At 36.3% G+C, this 24,350-nt stretch overlaps 1 long non-coding RNA gene across 1 annotated transcript in view; it reads left to right on the top strand.

The window, feature by feature from the left end:
- Positions 1–16,742, top strand: part of LOC309639344 — a 95,208-nt gene extending 78,466 nt beyond the window's left edge. The window contains exon 3 of the long non-coding RNA XR_014251610.1: positions 11,192–16,742. This is a non-coding gene — a long non-coding RNA (uncharacterized lncRNA). The remainder of the gene's footprint in view (positions 1–11,191) is intronic.
- Positions 16,743–24,350: the final 7,608 nt, after the last annotated feature.

The following is a 24,350-nucleotide window of genomic DNA, read 5'->3' as shown; positions in this document are numbered from 1 at the left end:
GGAATCAGGCTCCCTGACTTCAGACTATACTACAAAGATACAGTAATCAAGACAGTATGGTACTGGCACAAAAACAGAAATATAGATCAATGGAACAGGGTAGAAAGCCCAGAGATAAACCCACACACATATGGTCACCTTATCTTTGATAAAAGAGGCAAGAATCTACAGTGGAGAAAAAGGCAGCCTCTTCAATAAGTGGTGCTGGAAAAACTGGACAGCTACATGTAAAAGAATGAAATTAGAACACTCCCTAACACCATACACAAGAATAAACTCAAAATGGATTAAAGACCTAAATGTAAGGCCAGACACTATCAAACTCTTAGAGGAAAACATAGACAGAACACTCTATGACATAAAGCACAGCAAGATCCTTTTTGACCCACCTCCTAGAGAAATGGAAATAAAAACAAAAGTAAACAAATGGGACCTAATGAAACTTCAAAGCTTTTGCACAGCAAAGGAAACCATAAACAAGACCAAAAGACAACCCTCAGAATGGGAGAAAATATTTGCAAATGAAGCAACTGACAAAGGATTAATCTCCAAAATTTACATGCAGCTCAATATCAAAAAAACAAACAACCCAATCCAAAAATGGGCAGACGACCTAAATAGACGTTTCTCCAAAGAAGATATACAGATTGCCAGCAAACACATGAAAGGATGCTCAACATCAGTTATCATTAAAGAAATTCAAATCAAAACTACAATGAGGTATCACTTTACACTGGTCAGAATGGCCATCATCAAAAAATCTAGAAACAATAAATGCTGGAGAGGGTGTGGAGAAAAGGGAACCCTCTTGCACTGTTGGTGGGAATGTAAATTGGTACAGCCACTATGGAGAACAGTATGGACATTCCTTAAAAAACTAAAAATAGAACTACCATATGACCCAGCAATTCCACTACTGGGCATATACCCTGAGAAAACCATAATTCAAAAAGAGTCATGTACCACAATGTTCATTGCAGCTCTATTTACAATAGCCAGGACATGGAAGCAACCTAAGTGTCCATCAACAGATGAATGGATAAAAAAGATTTGGCACATATATACAATGGAATATTTCTCAGCCATAAAAAGAAACGAAATTGAGTTATTTGTAGTGAGATGGATGGGCCTAGAGTCTGTCATACAGAGTGAAATAAGCCAGAAAGAGAAAAACAAATACCATATGCTAACACATATATATGGAATCTAAAAAAACAAACAAACAAAAAATGGTCATGAAGAACCTAGGGACAAGGCGGGAATAAAGAGGCAGACCTACTAGAGAATGGACTTGAGGATACAGGGAGGGGGAAGGGTAAGCTGGGACAAAGTGAGAGAGTGGCATAGACATATATACATGACCAAATGTAAAATAGATAGCTGGTGGGAAGCAGCCGCAGAGCACAGGGAGATCAGCTCTGTGCTTTGTGACCACCTAGAGGGCTGGGATAGGGAGGGTGGGAGGGAGGGAGACGCAAGAGGGAAGAGATATGGGGATATATGTATATGTATAACTGATTCACTTGGTTATAAAGCAGAAACTAACACACCATTGTAAAGCAATTATACTCCAATAAAGATGTTAAAAAAATAAAATAAATTAAAAATAAAAGCAGATCCTTTATAAGAATCTGTGAATTAATCAACTGTGGCACTGATGGTCAAGAAAATAAAATTAACCAGTCACCCAGTTTGGAAATATAAAAAAGAATTTTCCTGGGAACCAAAGAAAGGGACATACATTGGCCGTATGGTCACAGATTGGAGTTTTCTATTTTCTCTCCCTATAGTAGCCCTGGCAGACAGCTAATAAGAAAAACGTATTGCAGAAGGAATCTACTCTTCTCTCAGATCACATGGTAGCAGCAGAGTTTGCTGAAAACAAATAATAATCTGGCAATAGGTAAATTCAGCCCCTCTCATCCTGGAGGGCAAAATACACCAAGGGATCCATGAGTTTATCCTTTAAGGACTGACCTTATTTAAAGAAAAATTGAGGACAGAGGCATGGAGACAGTGATCATCCTCTTAGACAACACATGAGTTCATCAGGTGCCACATCCCTCTATGTCAGACTCTTCACTTGATGGAATCATTTGAGATTGTTCTGGAAAGATAGATGAGCATTCGTACCATCTATAGAAGAGGAGACAGGCCCCCCTACTACCTTTTTTATTATAAAACTTCCAACAAGAAATACTGAAGCTAGGCTAGGGAAAAGAAATCAACTTTGAACACAAACAATGGGAAAAATCATTCCTGACAAGAGAAAAACTCCAGGCCCCTGCAATCCTTTGCCCCTCTGTTTTCTTTTATTTAAATCAAGGTAAAAAAATGGAAAGCACAGCTCCTTAGAGTGGTGTGGAATCCACAGTGCCTTTTAACAGAGCTGTCTAGCAAGAAGTCAGTTCAGATATCTCAGCCTCTTTGGTATTCCTCACCAAAGGAAGAGCAGAACAGGCAGCTGTGTTTGCTCAATTCTGTTGGATCTACATGCTAACTCTTCTGCTGAGAAATTAGCAAGCATCATATAAATACCTCTCCTCTACTATTTTGTCTCCCATGGGTCTTTTATTCTTTGAAACAATGTACTGTAAGCACTTGAATAGTATTTATCAAGTCATTTTGAAAATAATTCTAAAGTATCAAAGTTTGCACATAATTTACTTGCAAAAAGTAAATCTCAACATATTGAAAGTTACCTGTTAAAATATCACCCTCTTGGAAAAAGTTTAACTGAGTTACCATATGACTCAGCAATTCCACTCTGAGGTTCATACCCAAGAGAAGTGGAAACATATGTTCACCCCAACATTTGTACACGAATAGTCATAGCAGCATTATTCACCATAGCTCCAAAGTGGAAACAACCCAGATATCCATAACAGATGAACGGATAAACAAAGTAGATGTGTCCACACAATATACTTTTATTCAGTAATTAAAAAATTAAAGTACTGATACATACTACAACATGAATGAACCTTGGAAACATGCCAAGTGAAACAAGCTGGACACAAAAGGACATATATTGTATGATTTCATTTATATGAAATATTCAGAATTGGCAAATCTCTAGAGATAGAAAGTAGATTAGTGGTTGCCTAGGGCTGGAGGAGATGGGGAGTGACTGATGACAGGTCCAGGGTTTCTTTTCAAGGTGATAAATAGGCCCTGGCATTAGTGGTGTGGTGATGTCTGCACAACTTGTAAATATATTAAAAACCACTGAATTGTGGTTCAAAAGGGTAAGTTTTAAGGTATGTTAATAATATCTCAAAATAGTCTGGAAAAAAAATGTCACTCACATCATAGAGATTTGGATATACCATCGTCACCACCTTCACCATCATCATCAGTCATCATTATCACCATCATCTCAAGTGTCACAGTGGAAACAATGTGGTGGTGACCTATTTCCTGTACAACTATACGATTAGCATTTACTTCTTAATCACACACCACTGGCGATATATACTCAATTTTGTTTATGAACCACATAATAAATAAATAATTAAACAATAATTGCCTACATCCATCCTTTATCCTTTCCACTTGTTCTCTATCCCCCAGTATCCAGCCCAGCACCAGCTCAACCTCAGCACCTCGTATGCACTGGCTTACTGTTTGCCCAGGGTCTGGGTTACTGGTTGGTTTGTCCCAAGGCTACTATTATGGTATGATGTGTCCTCCCACCACAGACCATGGAAAGACTGCCAGTCTGACTGTGGAATGAATTACAGGAATTTATACTATCCTTGGAGCCGCATCTTGTGAGTACACTTTAAATTCTGACCTCAAAGCACTAAAGCTGAAGTTTAAATATTGTTCTGGGTTCAGAAAGCTACTTGATGGTGCCTAGGACTGTGGTTCATGAAGCTGGCTAGATTAGTTATTGTTTGGGGGTTTAGGGTCCTTCAGTGTCATCAAGGCCCAGAGCTGGGTACAACCACGTGATCTGGAGAATCACAACCGCTCTATCAGAGAAAAATCTGTCAGAAGGTCCCATTGGGAGACCGAGAAACGCAAGCGCGCATGTGCACACAGAAATGCCTAATTGGTTGCGATCCCAGAGGCTAAATGGCATAACAGCTCCCCCTGCTTCGTTTCCGGACCAAGACAGGCTTTAAAGCCCAAGAAAGGCGTTAAAGGAATGGTGAGTGCTGCTCAATGACAAACTCATGGATTTAAATTGCATTTCGAGAAACTTCAGTGGTATCCTCAACTCCGTTTTCTTCTTTAGGGTATTGTACTTGTTGATCTTCCTTTCCTTGAGCTTTCTGTTATCAAAGTCACTTCTGCCACTCTCTCCTGTTTATTGTAATACATGGGGTCTGATGTGCTCGGGAAATACCATGACCGGGTATCTGGCGATAGCTCTTCAACACCTTGGTGAGTCCTTAATACTGATGGTTAGTGGGGTCTTCCCTTGACCCCTTCCTACTCCTAAAATGGCCCGACGTGTCCCCAGTCCAAGAGCAGGAAGCTGTTGAGAAAGGACTAAAGCCCAAGACCACAGGATATACTCACCGAGAATTCTTTTCCTCCGATTATTTTGACATGCCTTGGAGATACTCTTACTTAGCTCTGTGTCCAAGACTCTTTGGATTCTCTGTGGGTGAAAATAACCCTGGTGCAGGGGGAATGGCTGAGGCGTGCATGATTGTGGGGATGTGGGAAGTACTGAGTCTCACAAAGCTGTGGCAGCCAGGAGATAGATAGTCCCCAGATGTGTTCTGTGACCCCCCCCTGTGGTAAACTCAGTAAGAGATCGTGAAGGGATTTCTCTCTCCACTACCAAAGACAACGGTGCTCTTCAGCTTTGTGGCCCTAATCGGCAATAACTAACTAGTGCTCAGACACCATGATGGGGAGAGAGGAGGCTGAGCTAGAAAACAAGGTGGTTGTCTAAAATCCTTGACCCTGGACAAGTTGGGATGGGAATACGTCCCAAGTTTTTCCCGGCTTCCTGTTGCCCCTGCGAAAGTGTCCCTACTTCCTGTGTGGCGGCTTTGGTACAAGTCCTACTATCTCATTCAAGTCTGTAATAAAGTTCTGGAGGGGAAAAACATGGCGTTTTTATTTCTCTCTCTTTGCTCTCAAGTCAAGCCAGGAGGACTGGAGCACCAGAACAGCTCAGAAAAACATCCTTTTGCCAGGTTATTGAGAGCACATTTGGTATGCTAGCCTTCTCCTCCGTGTTTATTTTCAGGGTAGTGAAAAAGTCACGGAAAAAACATCAGGGAAAATCGGTACATTTCAGTAATATTTCAATACATCTGCAAAAGGCAAACAGTTTAGAGTTTCTCCTGCCCTGTCTGAAGTTGGAAACTCTCACCACAGCGGGAAGCACAGCTATTTTGACTTGGCAAACCAAACCAAACAGCACGCACCTGCAACTGTACATCTCTGACGTGAATAACTGTGGCCAGAGGGTCAGTCTGTTCTCAGTTTTTCTTCCAGAAACCACATTCTTCAAATGGAGAGAAAACCACTGTTGGATTAAAGGAAATCCTTGCCGTAGAGACTAAACACACAACTTTAATTAACTCATCATTTTCTAATTAGCATCCCCAGAGCCCTGTGCCTGGGCAGCTTATGTGGCAGAATGTCCATCAAATTGTTCCAAACAGTTTTATGAAATAAAGTTTTGTTTTTATAAACATTTATGTTAGAAAGTTTGGAAAATATGGAAAACATTTTAAAAGGGGTGAATTATCCAAAACTTATCATTCCTAGAAAATCACTTAATCTTTGGTATATTTCTTTTCAGTCTTTATGTTTTAAATTTGCATTTTGTAGAGAGTTGAGACTGTTTCACCTGTAGAAGTGTCTTTCTGGCTTTTTTTCATTTAATATTTTATGTTAGGTACTTTATCATTTTAGTGCAAACTAAAATCACTGTTAATATCTGCATATTGCACTGAGTAGAGGTACTGTAATTTACTTAATTGCTCCATTGTTGTTGAATTATTCCAAGTTTTCCAAAATGATCTCAAAGTTTTGCTATTATAATAATGCTGTCGTGGATTCATTGTGAGTACAGCTTTGATATGTGTATTAAGAATTATTTCCTTAAGAAAGATTCCCAGAAGTAAACTCCATTGTAGGAACTCATACAGACTTCTGATGCAGAATACCAAATTGATTTCTAAAATTTTCACTCTGCGATCTGGAATGGGGTAGTACTTTAATTAATAAATAACATTGATTTTTATCTAATGGGATAGGCAAAAATAGAATCAAATGTTGACTTACTTTGCATTCCTTGGATTTGTTTTTCTTTTTTTACCTGTTGTAATCTAACTTTGTAAACGATCTCTTTTAGTTCTTTGCCTATTTTTATTTGAGGATCTGTTATCAATTTATATGAGCTCTTTTTATTTACATAAAAGACATCAACCTTTTGCTCAACATGTTTGCTGTAAGTAATTTTTCAACTTTATTGCTTTCTGTCCATTTTAATTATGTCTTGAGATACAGAAATATGATTTTTAGTAGTCACATTATTGATCTTTTCCTTGGTAATTTTCTCTCCTGATCATATACTTAAAACTTCCTTTTAGATTTTCTACGGTTTGACATTTTTCATATCTCTAATCTACTTGGAATTTATTTTAATGAATGGTGGGCAATATAAATACACCAGATTTCACATAACCCATCCAGCAAATATCTAACCAAATTCCACATTAGTTGTCAGGTTAATATATCCCTTCTCGGGCTTCCCTGGTGGCGCAGTGGTTGAGAGTCTGCCTGCCAATGCAGGGCACACGGGTTCGAGCCCCGGTCCGGGAAGATCCCACATGCCGCGGAGCAACTGGGCCCGTGAGCCACAATTGCTGAGCCTGCGCTTCTGGAGCCTGTGCTCCGCAACAAGAGAGGCTGCCATAGTGAGAGGCCCATGCGCTGTGATGAAGAGTGGCCCCCACTTGCCGCAACTGGAGAAGGCCCTCGCGCAGAAACGAAGACCCAACACAGCCATAAATAAATTAAATAAATAAATAATTAATTAATTAAAAAAAAAAAAATATATCCCTTCTCCACTGGATCCTTCCATTGTCCTTATGAAGCTGGTGCTCTATCAAAGTTTTTTTAATTCAATTTCTACTTTGTTTCATTAGTGTGCTTGTAAATTTTTCTTTTAAATACTATGTACTTTACTTGTATAATTTTATGATATATTTCAGCCTCTAGTGGGTTAAGTTCTCATCTTTGTCAAAAATTTCTTGGTTCTACAAAAGAAACTAGCATCAAACCCCGGCAAGACAGTTCTCTGGGACACTAGTCCACCATCTTCTTGGTGTACTGGCTTTCCAAATAAAGTTGCTATTCCTTGCCCCACCTCCCCCAAATTTCTTAACTGCTATTGCTGTTTATGTTCCAAGTAAACTTTACAATTTTGCTAAGGTCCGAAAATTCCTGATGCCATTTTAATTCTGACTATATGCAACTTAAGAATTTCATGGGGACTAATCTCATCATCAAAGAACATGGTGGGTCACAGCACATATCATTTTTTCATTAATATTATCACCTTGTATTGCGTATTGTTTTTAAAAGCATAGGTACATGACTATATTCTCATTTTAAAAAAATGAGATGAAAGAGAAAAACTTTTCAGGCCAGTAAATTCCTCTCTGGAAGGTTATTTGGGTCAATTTAAAATTTTTACTATGATTTAAAAATGATGCAAAAATAAATCTGTGAAGATATCTTTGTGCTTATTTGCAAGTTTCTCTGGGATAAGCTCCTAGAATGTGGGTGAAAGGGTATTCATAATTTCGATAGTTCCTGCCAAATTGTCCTTGAATAAGGCTGCACTAATTTACACTCTTATTAACAGTGAATAAGAAATTCTGTTTTCTCACACTGGATGTTATGGAAATTTAAAATATTTGCCAATCTGGTGAAAAATACAATCTCAATGTTGTTTTAATTTGTATTTTCCTAATTACTAGTGAAATGGAGCATATTTTCTGATGTATGTGACCATTTGCACTTCTTTTTCTTTGAATTATCTCTTCAAATTCATTTCTGAATTTTAAATTAGGCTTATTTATCTCTTTATACATTGCATATATTAAGCCTTCATCTGTTACATATTTTGCAGATATTTTCTCTTAATCTGCCTCTTGTCTTTTAATATTGTTTTACCATCTTTCCTTGTAAAGAAGTTATTCATTTTCATGTGGTAAAATCTGTCATAATTTTTATTTTTGTCTTCTGATTTTCCTCCAATTTTCTATTTCATCATTTTATAGATAAAAAATGTTTAAACTTTCAAGCTATGTAGAATCTGACTTTTATATGTGGTGTGAGAGAAAAATCTAAGTTTGTTTTTTCTTTCTGAGTATCTAGTTGTCCCAGTTCCAATAAATGAATAGTCTGTCTCCTTCAGGAAGTGTCTCCATTACCATATGCTAAAAATTGTAAGAGTGTGTGTGTGTGTGTGTGTATAACACACACATATTCTTGGACTTTACTTTGTCTAGGATCTATTTGTCCATTCCTATGTTAGTGTGCCATTGTATTAATTACTGTATTCATAATTAAAATAATTACTTATCTATAATAAGTAAATAGGATTTAAAGCTGTAAAATAACTTATTAATTACTGTATATAATATTTTGATAACTTATAGGGAGTGTCTCTTTTAACTGTTATTTTTTAAAAATTTTGCAGCCAATCTTTTGTATTTTCTCTCCCAAATCAGACTGTAGACCTCCTTTAAAGCCATTTTTAGGGAATTTTGATTGGGATCGTTGTGTACTTTTACATTTATTTGGGGAAAATTGGTCTCTTTATAATATTGTGTCTTCCAGTCAAGGAATATAGTGTGTCTCTTCATTCACTCAGATCATCTTCAAGTTCCCTCGGTAAAGTTTTATGTTTATCTTCATATACCTCTTGCATAATTTTTGTTAGAATTATTTCGAGGTATTTTAAAGTTCTGTTGTGATAATGAATTATATCTTGTTTTCCCACTGCGTTTTAAAATTGCTTATTGCTTGTGTATAGACACTTACAAATGGACCTTTCATTGAATTTGGGGAGGGATTTTTAATAGTTTTACTGTTGATTCTTTCTAAATTGTTGATAGACCATCATACACTTGAATATAATGACAATTTAGTTTCTTTCATTCCTTACTCATTCTTTTCATCTTCCTGTTGCATTGGCTAGTTTCCTAGTATTGTAGTAATTTGTAGCAGTAATAGCAGGCATCTAGCTTTAATGAGGATGCTTTAATGAGGATTATTGAAAAACAATATAATGATGTTTGCTTTAGATTTCCGGTAATTGTATTATTTAGAGTGTAGGTTTAGCTGCTGTAATAGAAAGACCCAAAGTAATAATGGTTCATATTAAGTCTGGATGTAAGCAGTACAGAGTGGTATATCGCGGCTTATCTCTGCCATCAACAGAGTCTCAGTGTCATTCTAGATTGCTGCTGTGCCCTGTGAAACGCACAGCTTGTGTTTCATGCCCTCACATGGGTGTTCCAGCTACCACCATCACGTCTGTATTCCAGTTACCAGGAAGGGAGAAAAGCAGAAGTAGGGGGGAAGCACTGTCCTTTTTGAGGTCACAGGCCAGAAGTGGCCCTCATGACTTACACTCACATCCCATTGACCAAATTCTAACACCTTTGTGCAAGGGAGGCTAAGAACAGTGCTTTTCTGCTGAACAACAGATGTGATTTTTACCTCGTGCCACCATGGGAGAAGGAGAGAATGAAGATTGGGGAAACTACAGCTGTTATCACACTGTATTTATTCATTTTAAGGAATTTTTCTTCTATTCTTAGCTCAGTGAGATTTATTGCTGGAAAAGAGTGTTTAAAATTTATCCATTTTTTAGCATCTACTGAGATTAACATAACTTCCCCCCTCAAACTCTGTCAATATTGAGTTATAGGAGGAGAAATTGTAATTTGAATATCCTTTGTATTTTTGGATATGACACTTATTGGGAGATTATGTCATATATTCTTATTTTAAAGACATGCTGAATTTGAGATTCATTCTTTCTTTCTTTTCTTTTTTAGTGTCCTTTTTCTATCTAGGCATCTATTTAAATAGGAATTTGTATCCATTTATTATCAGTTATTTAAAATTTGGTAGAATAAAACCCTAAAACTGCTTATTTTCAAGGAAAGAATTCAACCTTTTCCATTTTTTTCTCCCTCTGTTTAATGGATTATTTAGCATTTCCACATCATTTTAGTTAAGATAATTGATATTTTACATTATCATGTAGTTAAATATACTAATATTTTCCAAAATTATCTTATTTTATTATCTTATTTAGATAATACCCTTGCTTAGGTTAAATAGCCACCATACATTCAACATGTGTTTGAACATTTTACATTTAACCTTTTAATCCATCTAGGATATGTTTGGGTGCATGGGTGACCCGAATTCTAATTTTAACTTTCTTCTGAACGGCTACCTAGTTGTTCCAATAATACTTATTGATTAATCCATCAGTCTCAATTGAAATTCCTCTTTTAATTTACATGAATTTCTTGTATCTACTCATTAGCTTATTTACAGACTATCTAATCTGTTTCATTGATCTGTCTCTTCTAGGACTAAGGCTATACTATTAAACACTACTAAATTTTATAGTTTTATAATTCACTTTATAATCTGACAGAGCAGGTGTTTTATTCTTTAAAAACTTCCTGGCTATAATAACAGGTTTATTTTCCTAGATGAATTTTAGGATAAGCTGTTCAGTTAAAACATTTCAAGGGTCTTGATTAGAACTGTATGAAATTAAACATTAATTTGTTGAAATGCTGTATAAATGTTTATATATTGAGTTCTCCAAGAATAATCTCCCCATTTTGGCCTATGTTATATCCTTCAATAAAGTTTTGTAATTTTCCTTATACAGGACCTGCATATTTTTGTTAATTTTAAGATATATATATATATACATATTTAAAGTAAATGGAATACTTTTTTCATTATACTTATTCCAGATATTTGGTATTTCTTGTATTAAACTATTGATTTTTGTATATTTTGTGACCAGCTACCTTACTAAGAGATCTTATTAGTTTTTATAGTATTCATCCTGAAATGTCCAGGTATGCAGCAGCAATTTTTTTTGACATATCATATTAGTTTTTTATCCTTTTATTTCCTGAATAAGCCAAGGTTTTTTGGTTTCCAGATTCTGTTATTTTAAAAAGAAAAATTTCCTCACAAGATCAAAGGGAAAGCTGGAGATAAGGCCAGGACTAGAACAAGGTAAGTGAGGTCGTTTTCTCAGATGCCAAATTTAAGGTGTCAAAAATCTCGGTAATCAAGATCCATAATATTTTAATGCAATTGAAAAATTTTAAATATGTATGATGAACAGAATACCAAAAATTTAAGTAAAGATAGTTCAGTTTGGAGAACGAGGCCCTGAAAAGGCCAGGAACCAGGCACATGTGGATACCTCAGTGGGAGCTCCCAATGATGCTTTACAATGGGATGGGTACACTTCGAGAAAGAGAGTGATTGTCATCTTTGACTAGGGGGAGGGTAGGGGACTTGTCTTGACTGTCCAGGACTCCACATGATAGGAGAAATGTAATTCTCCAAAAAGAAACAGGGTACAATTGCCAAAAACAACAGTTATCTACCATGTTACAGTCCCAGGATGCCCTTTTCTTTCATTGACCCCCATCTTCAGCTCAAACTGCAGTTCTTCACACGGCAGAGCCAGACCTCCCAAGAGGTCACATGCCAATGTATTAGTCCTCCTTTACTTCCCGCTATACTGTTTACTCAAAGCTGCAACCTTTACATGGATATAGCATAAAGATATTGATGAAGAACTTTTGGTGGCTTCAAAGAGCAATGTCCATTGAAAAGTGAATGGCAGCCTAGGTTCTGTTTTGAACAAATCTTGGGTGTCTCTGCTTGGGAGGGGGCCTCATAGACAGGCCAGAATCTCTTCTCTCCTGAATAAGTTTTTCTGATTCAAGAGGAAAAGTATGTTTGAAAAGTATCAATTGTTTTTCAGTCCAATTCATAGGCCTTATAAGGCTGATTAGAATTCTTTCTGAAAGACTTGACTACTTAACCTTCACTTTTAGTCATGTGATTATCTTTCTATGCATTTTTATGGGAATTTAAATGAATTACATGTAATAAAATCATTAATAAGGTAGATTTTACATCTATCATTTTTCTATTTGTTTTCTACGTGTTTATATCTTGTTAGTCTATCACTTCATTACTGCTTTCTTCTGGGTTAAATAGCTATATTCTAGTGTACCATGTTAATTACCTTATTGTTTCTTGTGCTATATATTTTTTACTTATTTTCTTAGTAGGGATTACAATTAACATCTTAAAACAATATAGTTTGGATTAATATGTTATTTCAGTAGTATACAAAACTCTGCTAAGGACCCAAGTGTGAATCCTTTTAGGGATCCCTGGTTTCTAACGATTTGCTTTTCTTTTGCTCCTTTCAAGATATTCTCTGTCTTTGTCTTTTGATTGTGAGTTGTCTAGATGTGAATCTCTTTGCATATACCCTGCTTTAAGTTTGTTTAGTTTCTTGAATATGTAGATTAATGTGTTTCTTCAAACTAGGAATTTTGGGCCATTATTTCTTCAAATATTATTTTTGTCCCTTATTTTTCTTTCTTATCCTTCTAGGACTCCCCTATGTGTATGTTGACTTGTGTTTAAGTTTGGCGATTCTTTCTTCTGCCAGGTCAATTCTACTGTCAAGTTCATTTAGTGAATTTTTTACTTCAATAATTGTGCTTTTCAGTTCCACAATTTCTATTTGGTTCTTTTTAACAGTTTCTATCTCATTGTTCATATTCTCTATTTGTTGAAACATCATTCTTACACTTTCCTTTTTTTCTTTAGACATGATTTCCTCTAGTTCTTTGAACATATTTACAATACCTGATTTAAGCTCTTTGTGTAATAAGTTCAACATCTGGGCTTCCTTAGGGACAGTTTCTATTGAATGTAATTTTCCCTGAGTAAGAGCCACACTTTCCTATTTTTTTGTGTGTCTTGCAAATTTTTTGATTGGAAAATGGACACTTTAAATAATTTAAAGTGAACATTCTGAAAATCACACACACACACACACACACACACACACACACACACACACTCTTTCCTCACCCCTGGGTCTATTGTTGTTGTTGCCACTACTCTGTGTTTTTTAGTGACTTTCTTGGACTAATTCTGTAAAGTCTATATTCTTTGTTTTGTATGGCCAGTGAATTCTCTGCTTGGATAGTTTAGTGGTCAGCTAATGACTGGACAGAAATTTTCTTAAGTATCTTCAACCAAGAACTCTCCCAACCTTAATCTGTGTTGGGGCACACCTTCAGGGCTCTGGCAACTTAGAACTCTGCCTTAGCCTTCACTTCCTGCTTGTGCGGAGCCTCAAGGACAGCCCAAAGGGAGAGATTAGAGTCCTCTCAGGTCTTTCTTGGGCATGCACACAGCCCTGCAAATGGGTGTGGCTTTCTAGAGTCTCAAGAATACATTGGAACTTTTCAAAGTCCAGTAAAAACATCTTCTTCCCCATATTTTCCTTTCACACTTTTTAGTCAGCCTCTTGTTTGTCCTAGCTGTTATGCTGCCTCAGGCAGCGTCTTGTTTTTGACAATGCTCTGGGGATAGAGTTGTTCTCATTGAGGGAGATCAGAATTAGTTTAAATAAAGAGAAGCCCTGAGAATGGGGTTTGTCCAGGGAGCTGCCAGACAGGCCAAGCAGGGACAATTATTTGGGGATGAGCTTTGGGGAAGTTCCAAATCTGTTTTGCCCCTCTTCAGTGACGGTTAAGCTGCTGGCTTTTACATCTATAGTAGTGTGAGGCTGGTCATTTTCAAGACTACCATGGTCTGGGGAGCTGGGGAGAAGGAGATGGGGGCAGAGCAAGTTAAAACATCACAAAACTCAGTTTGTGCTAAGCAGAATGTCCATACTCTAATCCCTGGATTCTCTGAATATGTTATCTTATATGGCAAAAAGGACCTTGCAAATGTCATTAAGATTACGGACCTTAAGGTGGGGAAATTATCCTAGGTTCTCTAGCTTGGGCCCAACCTAATCAGATGAGTCCTGAAAAGCAGAGAACTTTTCTCACCTGTGTCAGAGGGAGATGTGACAATGGAGGAAGGGTCAGAGAGATGCAGTGTGGCTGGGTTTGAAGATGGAATAGGGACCATGAGCCGAGGAATGTGGGCTGGAAAAGGCAAAGAAACAGATTCTCCCTTAGAGCCTCCAGAAAGGAATGCAGCCCTATCAACACCTGGGTTTTAGATCAGTGAGACCTGTGTCAGACTTGTAACCTACAAAAATAAAATAGTAAATTTTTGTTGTTTTAAGCCACTAAGTTTATTGTAATTTGTTACATCAACAATAGCAAAACTAATACACTGATATTACTGAGATTCAACTGTTTAAAAAAATTAATGCTCCTCAATATTGCAAGCATTTGGTTAATAACCAGATTGCTAAAAATGTTGATTTTGACGTCTTTTTTTCCCCAGTGTTCTCATTGCCTTTATAGTGGAGTGGATTTTCAGATGCCCTTACTCTGCATTCTGGAAGAGCTTTCCCCCACTTCCTTTCAGCATCTGATATTACAAATGAAAATCAGATTTTTGTTGTGCTGTGGATAATCTGTATTTTTTTTTTCTCTCTTGGGAAGCTTTTTAGACTTTTTCTTCATTTTTCTGAATTCACTACATTGTGACTAGGTTTGAAAGTTTTCTTTGCTTTTAATTCATTCTGCTAAACATTTGGTAGAGACTTTCAATGTAAGAACTCATGTCTTTCTTAAATTTGGGGAAAATATCTATTTTTATTTGCTTAGTAATGTTCTTTTTCATTCTTGCTATTCTCTCTATCTAGATTTATTAGATAAATGTTAAAGTTTCTGGATATATCATGCATGTCTCTTAATTATTCTTTCTCTCCTTTATTTTTTTTCTTCAGTCCTATGTTTAGAGAAGTCTTTATTTCAGTTTTCTCTCTAATTAATTCTCCAGCAACACACCTTATTTTATTTTGTCCATGGATTGAGTTTAAATTTTAACAATCAAGTTTTTAATTCCCATGATATCTAATAGATGATTTTTCTTATAGATGCAATACTCTTTAATGTCCTTCTGAGGAAAATACCTATATTTATTTTATTAAAATCCTGCACTGATTGTTTTATTAACTTTGTTTCCTCCATTGTAAGTTCTTCTATGCGTTGTGTTTAATGCATCTTTCTTTGTGTTACCTTTCTGAAATGTTTGGTGATTCTTAGATGTGTGAGCATACACCTCTGTAGTTTTATTTCTTGAAGACTGTTCTTTTATGTGGCTTATTTGGGAACAGGCTAGGGCTCTTTGTACTACTGACTGTTTAAAGTGGGATCAGGATAGTCAGGAAGACCGACTTAAGGGAGGATGGATGTTGCAGGTCTTCCTGGGCTTTGCCAGTCATGTGGGGCACAGGCCACACTCACTGACCTCGCCGTGGGGCAGATTTCCGTCTTGTTGCTGTGTCCAAGTGGTGCTAAGGGGTAAGATAGTAGAAGACAGTTGTGTTTCACTTATGTTTCCTGATACAGTATCATATGATATATAATGGTTTATAACTCTTATTCCTGCTATATATATTATAATTGTCATCAATATAAAGTTACCCTAATAATCCTATTCAGTGACTTTTCTGCTTTGCCTGATTTTGCCATTTCTCCCTGACTTCCTTTTTCTTAACCTTTGCTTGAAATATCTCAACCTTCCTTTAATTTTCAAAGTTGCCAAGGTATTTTCCTTTGCAAGTGTCTTTGGCAGAGACAATATCATTGAATTTTATTTTTATTACAATATGAATATTATGTCTTTCATAAGGAAATTCAAACCATTTTCAAGTGTTGACTTTATATTTGCCAAAATAAGAATGGCTGTCTCATTGGAGGCAGTCAACAAATATGTGTTAAATGGATGAACAATTTCTGATATTCAGGTTTCCTTAGTGTCTCTCCTTTCAGTATAAATATTTTAAAATTTGCTCTTTTGTCAACATCTTGTTTATAATTTTACTAGTAGTGAATTGTTGAGTTTTTAGAAATATATATATATATATATATATATATATTCCCAAGCTTTATTGGGCATCTATTTATACTGTAATCACAATTCTGAAATGTTTGATTTTCAAGTCCATAGCAGACTATGAACAATAACTAGCAGTCTGCGTATGAGAAGCAGAAAGTAAAGAGAAGAGTATGCTGGAGTAGTCTAGTCTATGCAGGACCAGAATCTTTAAGGGCCTTGTATTTTAGCAACAGAACTGAAGTTTATAAAACTATCTTATACATCAAAAGTAATCTATATAGTATGTTAACTATCAAGGGATTACATATACTTCACAGAAAGATCACTTCCAAAATAAATTAAATTTCAAATAAATGGTTGAGAAATTAACTGTGTAAGAGTCAGTCATCTAAAGTATTCATTATGTGGAAATGCCTTCAGTGTCTTAATTATACTATATAAGCTACCTGTTTATCATTATTAGTTCCGTATGTACAGAATGTCACTTTAAACTGACTTGATTCTGTCTCTGTTATGTAACTCTAAACTCCATCTTTTGCATCTATAAAAAATGGGAGGATGTTAATAGCTAATAGGGTACTAATATGGATTATGGTGAAAATTAAATGAAATAATCCATGTACAGGGCCATTACCCCTGCCACTTATAAGGTACCTGCCATTACCCCGCCACTTATAAGGTACCTGACCTTGGGAAAGTTCCTTAACCTCTCAATGCCTCAAATTTATCATCCCTAATATGGAGATTATAATTTTTTTTTCCCACATAGATTTATTATAAAGAGCTTAGAGCAGAGCCTGGTACATCTTAAGTTCTCAAAGTGAGCTATTATTAGTATTTGAATACAGTAAGGGCTACAACATGCACACTGGCAGTGCCCATCAGAGAACAGTATTCTTTTTGCACACAGGTCAAGGAAGCAATAAGTATGATGTGGTCCAAATGTGTAAAAAGGATTTGATATGAGAATTCTAAGAGTTGTGATGTATAAAAAATGTTCTATAATATAGTATCCAAAATGTAATGTATTGTCAATTACTATTAATAATAGTAGTATCAATACTATTTAGTGGGAATTGTTTTCGATCACATCGGCACCTCCTGTTCTATTAACTTACCTAGCCCCATGAACATTCAGAAAAGGATATGTATCCTTGCTAACACAACCTCCCTCTTCCTTCCCCACTTCTTGGATATATATGTTATTAGCAAATCTGAGTACAGTTACCACAAGGAGTAGAAATGAGACAATATCTTGTGAATTACAAACCAATTTCTAACTCTCCATTTTGTCAGAACAACTCTAGAGCAGCCACTAGAGCTGTCACAGTGATTTATGATGTTCTTCACCAAGCTGACAGCAGTGGAGAAAAAACTCCATGCGAGAAAAATTCCTTATATTTATTCTACCTAGTTTAATACCTGATGAATCATGTTATAAGAACAGTTCTTAAAATAGCCTTGAGGAGAGCATCTCTACATTTTCCCAGCACATACAATCCATCATGGAGAATGTAGGGTAGATGATGGTCTTGCTGCAAACTTGACTGGTTTACAAAAGAGACATTCATTGGATGCCTGGCAATAAAAACAAGAGGCTTTCAATACTAACTGGCACTCTGCTACTTGCCTTCAATCATTTCTTCCTTACCGTAAACCTTCATTATAGGTAACAGTATTATCATGTAAATACGATTATAAATAAGAAGGGAAGATCGATCCAAGGAAGATACAGCACGATTACCTCCAAAGGCACTTAATTTGGAGATAGAAGTGAAGAGGGAACACACAGTCCATCCTAAGGAGGGTTGCTTATACTTCATGTCTTTCTGAAACCTTGTCTGACCATAGCAAGCCATCATAGCCTTCTGCTTCATCTGTACAATTCATATGTTACCCATTATATTGACTTATTTTATATTTTATAAAATATATTTATTTTATATTTAAGGCTGTGTGATTTGTGTACCTTTTCTTCTCAACTGCATAGTGTCTGCAACTTCTCCCATTTCCTTTGGCCTTTCCCATCTCTTCAGATGACAAACCAAACAAAAGCATTCCCTTACCTTTCCATCTACTTTAATTGCCTCCTTGTCTGGCTGAGTTTCCCACTTCCTACAAGAGTAGGTAACACTCATTGGCACTATTTGGCACTCTCTATTCCTATGGCTTTAAGGCCACCCCTTTCCCTTGCTTCTGTCCAATGCTATCTCCTGCCTCTGTTCAAACTCTCTGACCTTACCTTTCAGGCTCCCCCACTGGCTCCTCTCTCTCTGTCTTCTCCTTACACATTGATATTCCCTAGGCTTGTCTATTCTTAACATTCCCTGGACATCTTCATTTATTCCAATGTCTGGAATATGCTATCAGGCCTCAAATGCACATTTTGAATGACACATCTTTCTGAAGTCCAGAATCATGTTTCCGATGGCTTTTTGTATATCTCAAATGCAAAGTGTCAACAACAGAATTTATTTTCTCTCCAAAACATTTTCCTTTATTCCTCCCCTTCATCAGGGAGACTCTTGGAATTAATCCCTTCCTCTCTTTCTTTCACGTCTGCGGCCTGGTTGATTCTACTCCTAACTATCTCTTGAACATACCCAATTATTTCCATTCCATTTCCTGTGGCCTCATTTCTGTTCTCACTACCTTTTCCCTGAATGACTGGAACCCTGTCCCTAATGTCTCTTGCCTTCATTTTCACCCACCTCTGATGTAATCCTCACCCAGCCTGCATGTCATCAAGGTAGACTTTAAAAGCAAAGTGACACGAAACTAAAGGGGAAAAAATCCCTTAATTATGTCATTCTCCTGTTAAAAATCTGTGAACGGTACCCCAGTGATTTCAAAGCAAAGTGTCAATTCTTTGGGCAAAGTCAAGGCAGTTTTCAATCTGACCCTCATTTGCATTCCCAATCTCATCTGCATTATTACCGCCCCCACACACCCTGCCCATGCAACCTTTGGTTCCTGTTTGTGCCCTTTCTTGCCTACGTGCTTCTGTACACGTACCTGCAGTTTTCTGTTCCTGGGGTGTACTCCGCTCATTGTTCTGCCTGGCAATCTCCAGATCTTCCTTCAAAACTGCATTAGAGCATTATCCCTTCTGGGAAGATGTCCCTAACCCACAGTGATGTGAGACACTGTCCGCATAACCACTTACACATATCTTTATTAAACCCTTATGACAATGCACTATAATTATTATTCCCATGTCTGTCTTCCTCACTCAGCTGTGAACTTCCTGAGGCCAGGATTGTCTTATTCATCTTTACATCCCACTGCCTGGCACACAGAAGGAACTCGATAAATGCTTCTGGAATAAACAAAAGACCAAATGAAATGAAGCCCCTTCCTTTCTGAAAGTATAGTGCATGAGGTAATCATCTGTTCTTTTGGTATCCGTAAAGCACAAGATACTAATGAGTAGGCTGGCTGTTTGGTTCACGTTATTAGAATCCCTTTGACACTTCTGCTAGAGAACACTGGCTCCGGGGCAAGTGTGAGGGTTCCGTATTTTTAGCTTCTAATGACCTCAGATCTGTTCTGTATGCTTCCCAGTTCTGAGCGTGTGTATGTGTTAGCCATGGAGACTGGCCGTGCATACACACTTCCAGGGAATTACCTCAGAAGGAAACATTTGAGCAGCGATCATCAGTAGGGAGTGGGAGTATTTAACATGTTGCTATTGGGAAAAATGTAGGATCCCTCATTATGGCATTCCTCTTTGAACTGTGCTTCCCATTTGGGTGGTGTAGCTGAGCCTTGGAAAATATCTTTGGTTCTTTTGGGACTTGTTCTATAGATTATCGTTAGATCAAACAACAGGTTCTTAAACTGAAAGACAGGTGCATTGCGTTAACAGACCAACCGATTTTACTCTACAGCTGCGTTCCTGACTCATACAGATGACCTAACAGCGCCTATGGCTTTCTTGAACATTCACATCCCTGCTTTGATGAGTCAAAATTCACACACACTAACTCCGCATTTGGGGGACTTATCCAAAGGATGATGTCTTCGTAGATAATGAAGGACTTGATTTATTCCATTACCTCTTAGTGGCTAACATTTGCAAGGAAAGTTGGATTAAATTGGTCATTTCAGCACCTAGTTACATAGTATGCTATGGTTTCACATGCTGTAGTCTTGCTTCTGGAACTATACATTTAGTTCCTTGATTAAAGAGGCCACATAGTCAGATACTTCTGTGTATTCCATATAGTTGACTATATAGCAGCTTCTTGACACTGTATATATATATGTATATATATATATATATATATATACATAAAATTATGTATATATATATACATAAAATTATAAAATCTTAGAATGATGGGGTTGATGGAAACTCAGTTTCTTTATGTTTTCCTCAGAGTTTCACATAAGTATTTTACCAAATGTCTAAAGTAATATCTAAAATAAAAATACCATTTTCATTTAAAAATGATTATAATTACTAAAAGTTTTTCCCCAAACGATTTAAGTTATTGTTCTGACTTACTGGATGTCTCCCTTTTAAATTCAATGGTTGCGTGTGTAATTCTGCATGGGGAAATGATGCAAAGAAAGCTAAAACTGAGAGGGGGAGAGGGGGTGAACTATATCCAGGGTAGTCTAATTGAAGTTGATATTTATCTGATTCGGCTTCTTTTGGGGCTACTTGGAAATAGAAGTACCAGAGGCATTCACTAGTGTCCCAGCAGATGTTAAGAATAGAGGCTTTCCATTGACTTTAAAATAAAGATTGTGTCTCTGGAGTACAATGGCAACCAATTATAAGATGAACATTTGGTCCACGAGTTGATGGTATTAATGCCATGTATCACGCTTGACTGATTAAACACCTTCCCTCTGCCCTGAATTAACCAGTTTATTGTCCTAAGAGGCAGTGTTGTAAAAACTGCTGTCTGTATAAATCTGTGAACCCACCACCCTCGCCCTCACCCTCATTCTATGTACAATATAGAAAGAACTATTGTTAGAAGAGGGTCTTTTTAAAAAAAATAGCTTATTGAAATATTCACATACCATAAAATTAACCTTTTTAAAGTATATAACTCAGTGGATTTTAGTGTATTTACTATGTTGTACAACTGTCATCACCACCTAATTTCAAAACATCTTCAGCACCCCATGCTCATTGGCAGTCACTCTCCATTCTCCCCTAACACCAGTTCCTGGAAATTTATTAATGTCCTTTTTATTTCTGTGATTTGTCCAGTCTGGGTATTTCATATAAATGGAATTGAATCATTCAATATGTAGTCTTTTGTGATAGGCTTCTTTCACTTAGCATAATGTTTCCAAGGTTCATTCATGTTGTAGCATGTAGGGATGTACAGTATTTTGTTTATCCACTCATCAATTGATGAACATTGGGGTGTTTCTAATTTTGGGCTATTATCCATAATGCTACTCTGAACATTTATGTACAGATTTTTGTGTAGACAGGTTTTCAGTTCTCTTGGGTATATACTGAGGAATGAAATTGCTGGGTCACATGGTAACTCTATGTTTAACGTTTTAAGAAACTGCCAGGTTATTTTCCAAAGTAGCTGTATTATTTTACATTTCCACCAGCAGTGGATGAAGGTGCCCATTTCTCTACGTCTTCACTAACACTTATTATCTGTCTTTTTAGTTTTAGATATTCTAGTAGGTTTGAAGTGGGTTCTCTTGTGGTTTTGATGTACATTCCCCTAATCACATGACTAATGATGTTGAGCATCTTTTCATGTGCTTATTGGCCATTCATATATCTTCTTTGGAGAAATGTCTATTCAAATTCTTGGCCCCTTTTTTAAATTAGATTTTCTTTTTATTGTTGAGGGGTAAGAGTTCTTTATATATTCTGGACACAAGTCCCTTAGAAATCATATGATCTGCAAATGTTTTCCCCCATTCTGTGGGCTGTTTTTTGACTTTATTGATGGCGTCTTTTGAAGCACAAATTTTTAAAATTTTGGCAAAGTTCAGTTTACCTATTTTTTTCTTTTGTTACCTATGCTTTCTGTGCCATGTCTAAGAAATCATTACTTAATGTAAGGTCAGAAAGGACTGCTTCTATATTCTCTTCTGAGAGTTTTATAGTTTTCACTCTTACATTTACATAGAAGATTCATTTTTAGTTAATTTTTGTACAATATATAGTGTGCGGTAGGGTTGAGAGGATCTTGTTAAGCACTCTGCCCTGATGTATATCAGTTTAAAATGTGAACATGGAAATCTGTAGGTTTCCTGGAAGCCCACATTATAAAAAGCAACTTCTGTGGCCAACTTGATTGATTGATTATTTATTGAGTGGAATTCTGTTCAAGATGGTGGAAGGCCAAAATTGTGCTAAAGAATGTATATAGGATTTTTGGCAGGACTATGAACCAATTTTAAGAACTTTTATAAAATTTCAAATGTGATTTTAAATTCTCAAAGCTGGATGGAGAACTTGGAGAAAATTGTCACGGATGTTGTCCCAAACATTTTTAATTTGGTTCAAACCAATTATTTAACCTTGTGTATATTTTTTGAAGATTTATTGTATATGGGTTTGGTTAATTTACACGGAAGTCTTCAAAACTCTGTCTAAACCACATTGTGTATCAAAGAAACTCTATGAGTTTCTTCTAAATCTCTCTTAAAAACACACCAAAATAAGTTAACAACTCCAGGTTCTAAGTTGAAATCTTTCTACTTCAGTATAAGAGCCATCAGCTTTGAATGTGTCTGGATACCTATTTTTCCCACTTTGAGGAGAAAATCCTTTTTTAGAGACTCTGTCTTGAAGGAACGTTTGTTATAACATATTTGCGCTTAGGACTAAAAACTTTAGTTTTAAGTTGAAGTTTTCCTTTTCATTTACCATCAACAGAATGTAAGTTGAAAAGAATCTCAAATCTAGTTGCTATCCTGAGGTACTGCAAAGAAGAAACCACTGAGAAAAAGAGCATTTAAATCATGGCACGTTACATTTGCTGTTTGCCGCCATTTTTCTTTCATTCAAGAATTACAATTAATTCAGATTGTATTTGTAAATCGCAGTGCCTGGTACATCAGTGGTCCTCAATAAATGTTGACTCTTCTTTGAACACTTGTAAAGCATGGAAAGAAGGTATTGAAATGATTTTCAATTGTAATCACTTTGGAAAACTAGGTACGGGGAGGAAAACCTGTGAATAAAGGAAAATTTGGAAATATAATTTCACTGAGCTTGTTACTTAATGGTTATGTAAGGAGCGAACATTCTCTCAGCATTAATAAGCACTTATAAACCAATAAGAACACAAGTGAGGCCTTTTTTCCTAACCAGAATAGAGGGCTAGGGATTATAGGGCAATAGGTTAGATAGTTTGTATCCCAAGCAATATTGTTGTCACCATTAATTCTAATGAGCATTTTCTAATTGATATCTTTAATGTATTTATTACGAGAAAGCTTCTGAATATATTACATAAGTAGTAGTTTGCCCCAGGACTGGAAATTCAGGAAACTTGGTTTTCAGACTTAGCCTGTTCACTAAATATTTGGTTGATTGGTTATTATCTTAATTTTTTAAAGGTCTGAGAGAGTCGAGACTTGCTAATAAAATACAGTGCAGTCTCAAAAATTATGCTGTCTTAATATCTATAAGGATTTTGAAAATTAGCCCAACAGTAAATTATGAGACAGTTATGCAAAAAAAGCATGATATTCTTACTGTAAATATAGTTTATTTCAGAACCACAGAGACTGCTCATAATCATTGCTATAGGTAACTAGGCAAAGCAATTTAGCAGCAAATAGACAAGACTCATGAACTCATGACAGATATTTTCTGGAATTGATAAATGGGAGCAAAAAACAAATAGAATGGGATTTAAGTGAGTTGAGAGATGTTTTTCTAGTTCTTACACTGATTTATTTGGAATATGAAAAGGGACTTGGCATCTCAATTTTAAACTGGTGAGATTTCTTCTTTCAATTATGTGTTCAAAAGGTAGTCATTAACTACTCATTGTCTGAGGGACACAAAAGAAAGAGAAGATATCATCTCTAAGGTGAAGAGACACGAGTTTTTGGAGCCAGAAATATACAGGAATAGTTTAAATACAATTCTCCAAAGAGTATAAACTAATATAATATTTCCTAACATGAAATTGTTAGAAAATAACTGATTCCAAGTATTACTTACCTGCCTCGGATGTCTTGTGAGGTCAAACTGCCTTTAATGCCCAAATTATATTAGACTGAACTTCCAGAGTACT

Source organism: Balaenoptera physalus (genome assembly GCF_965194825.1).
Source record: "Balaenoptera physalus genome assembly, chromosome: 12".
Classification (NCBI taxonomy): Eukaryota; Metazoa; Chordata; class Mammalia; order Artiodactyla; family Balaenopteridae; genus Balaenoptera; species Balaenoptera physalus.
The sequence above is the reverse complement of the archived record's forward strand: the minus strand, read 5'-3'. Positions and strand labels throughout refer to the sequence as shown.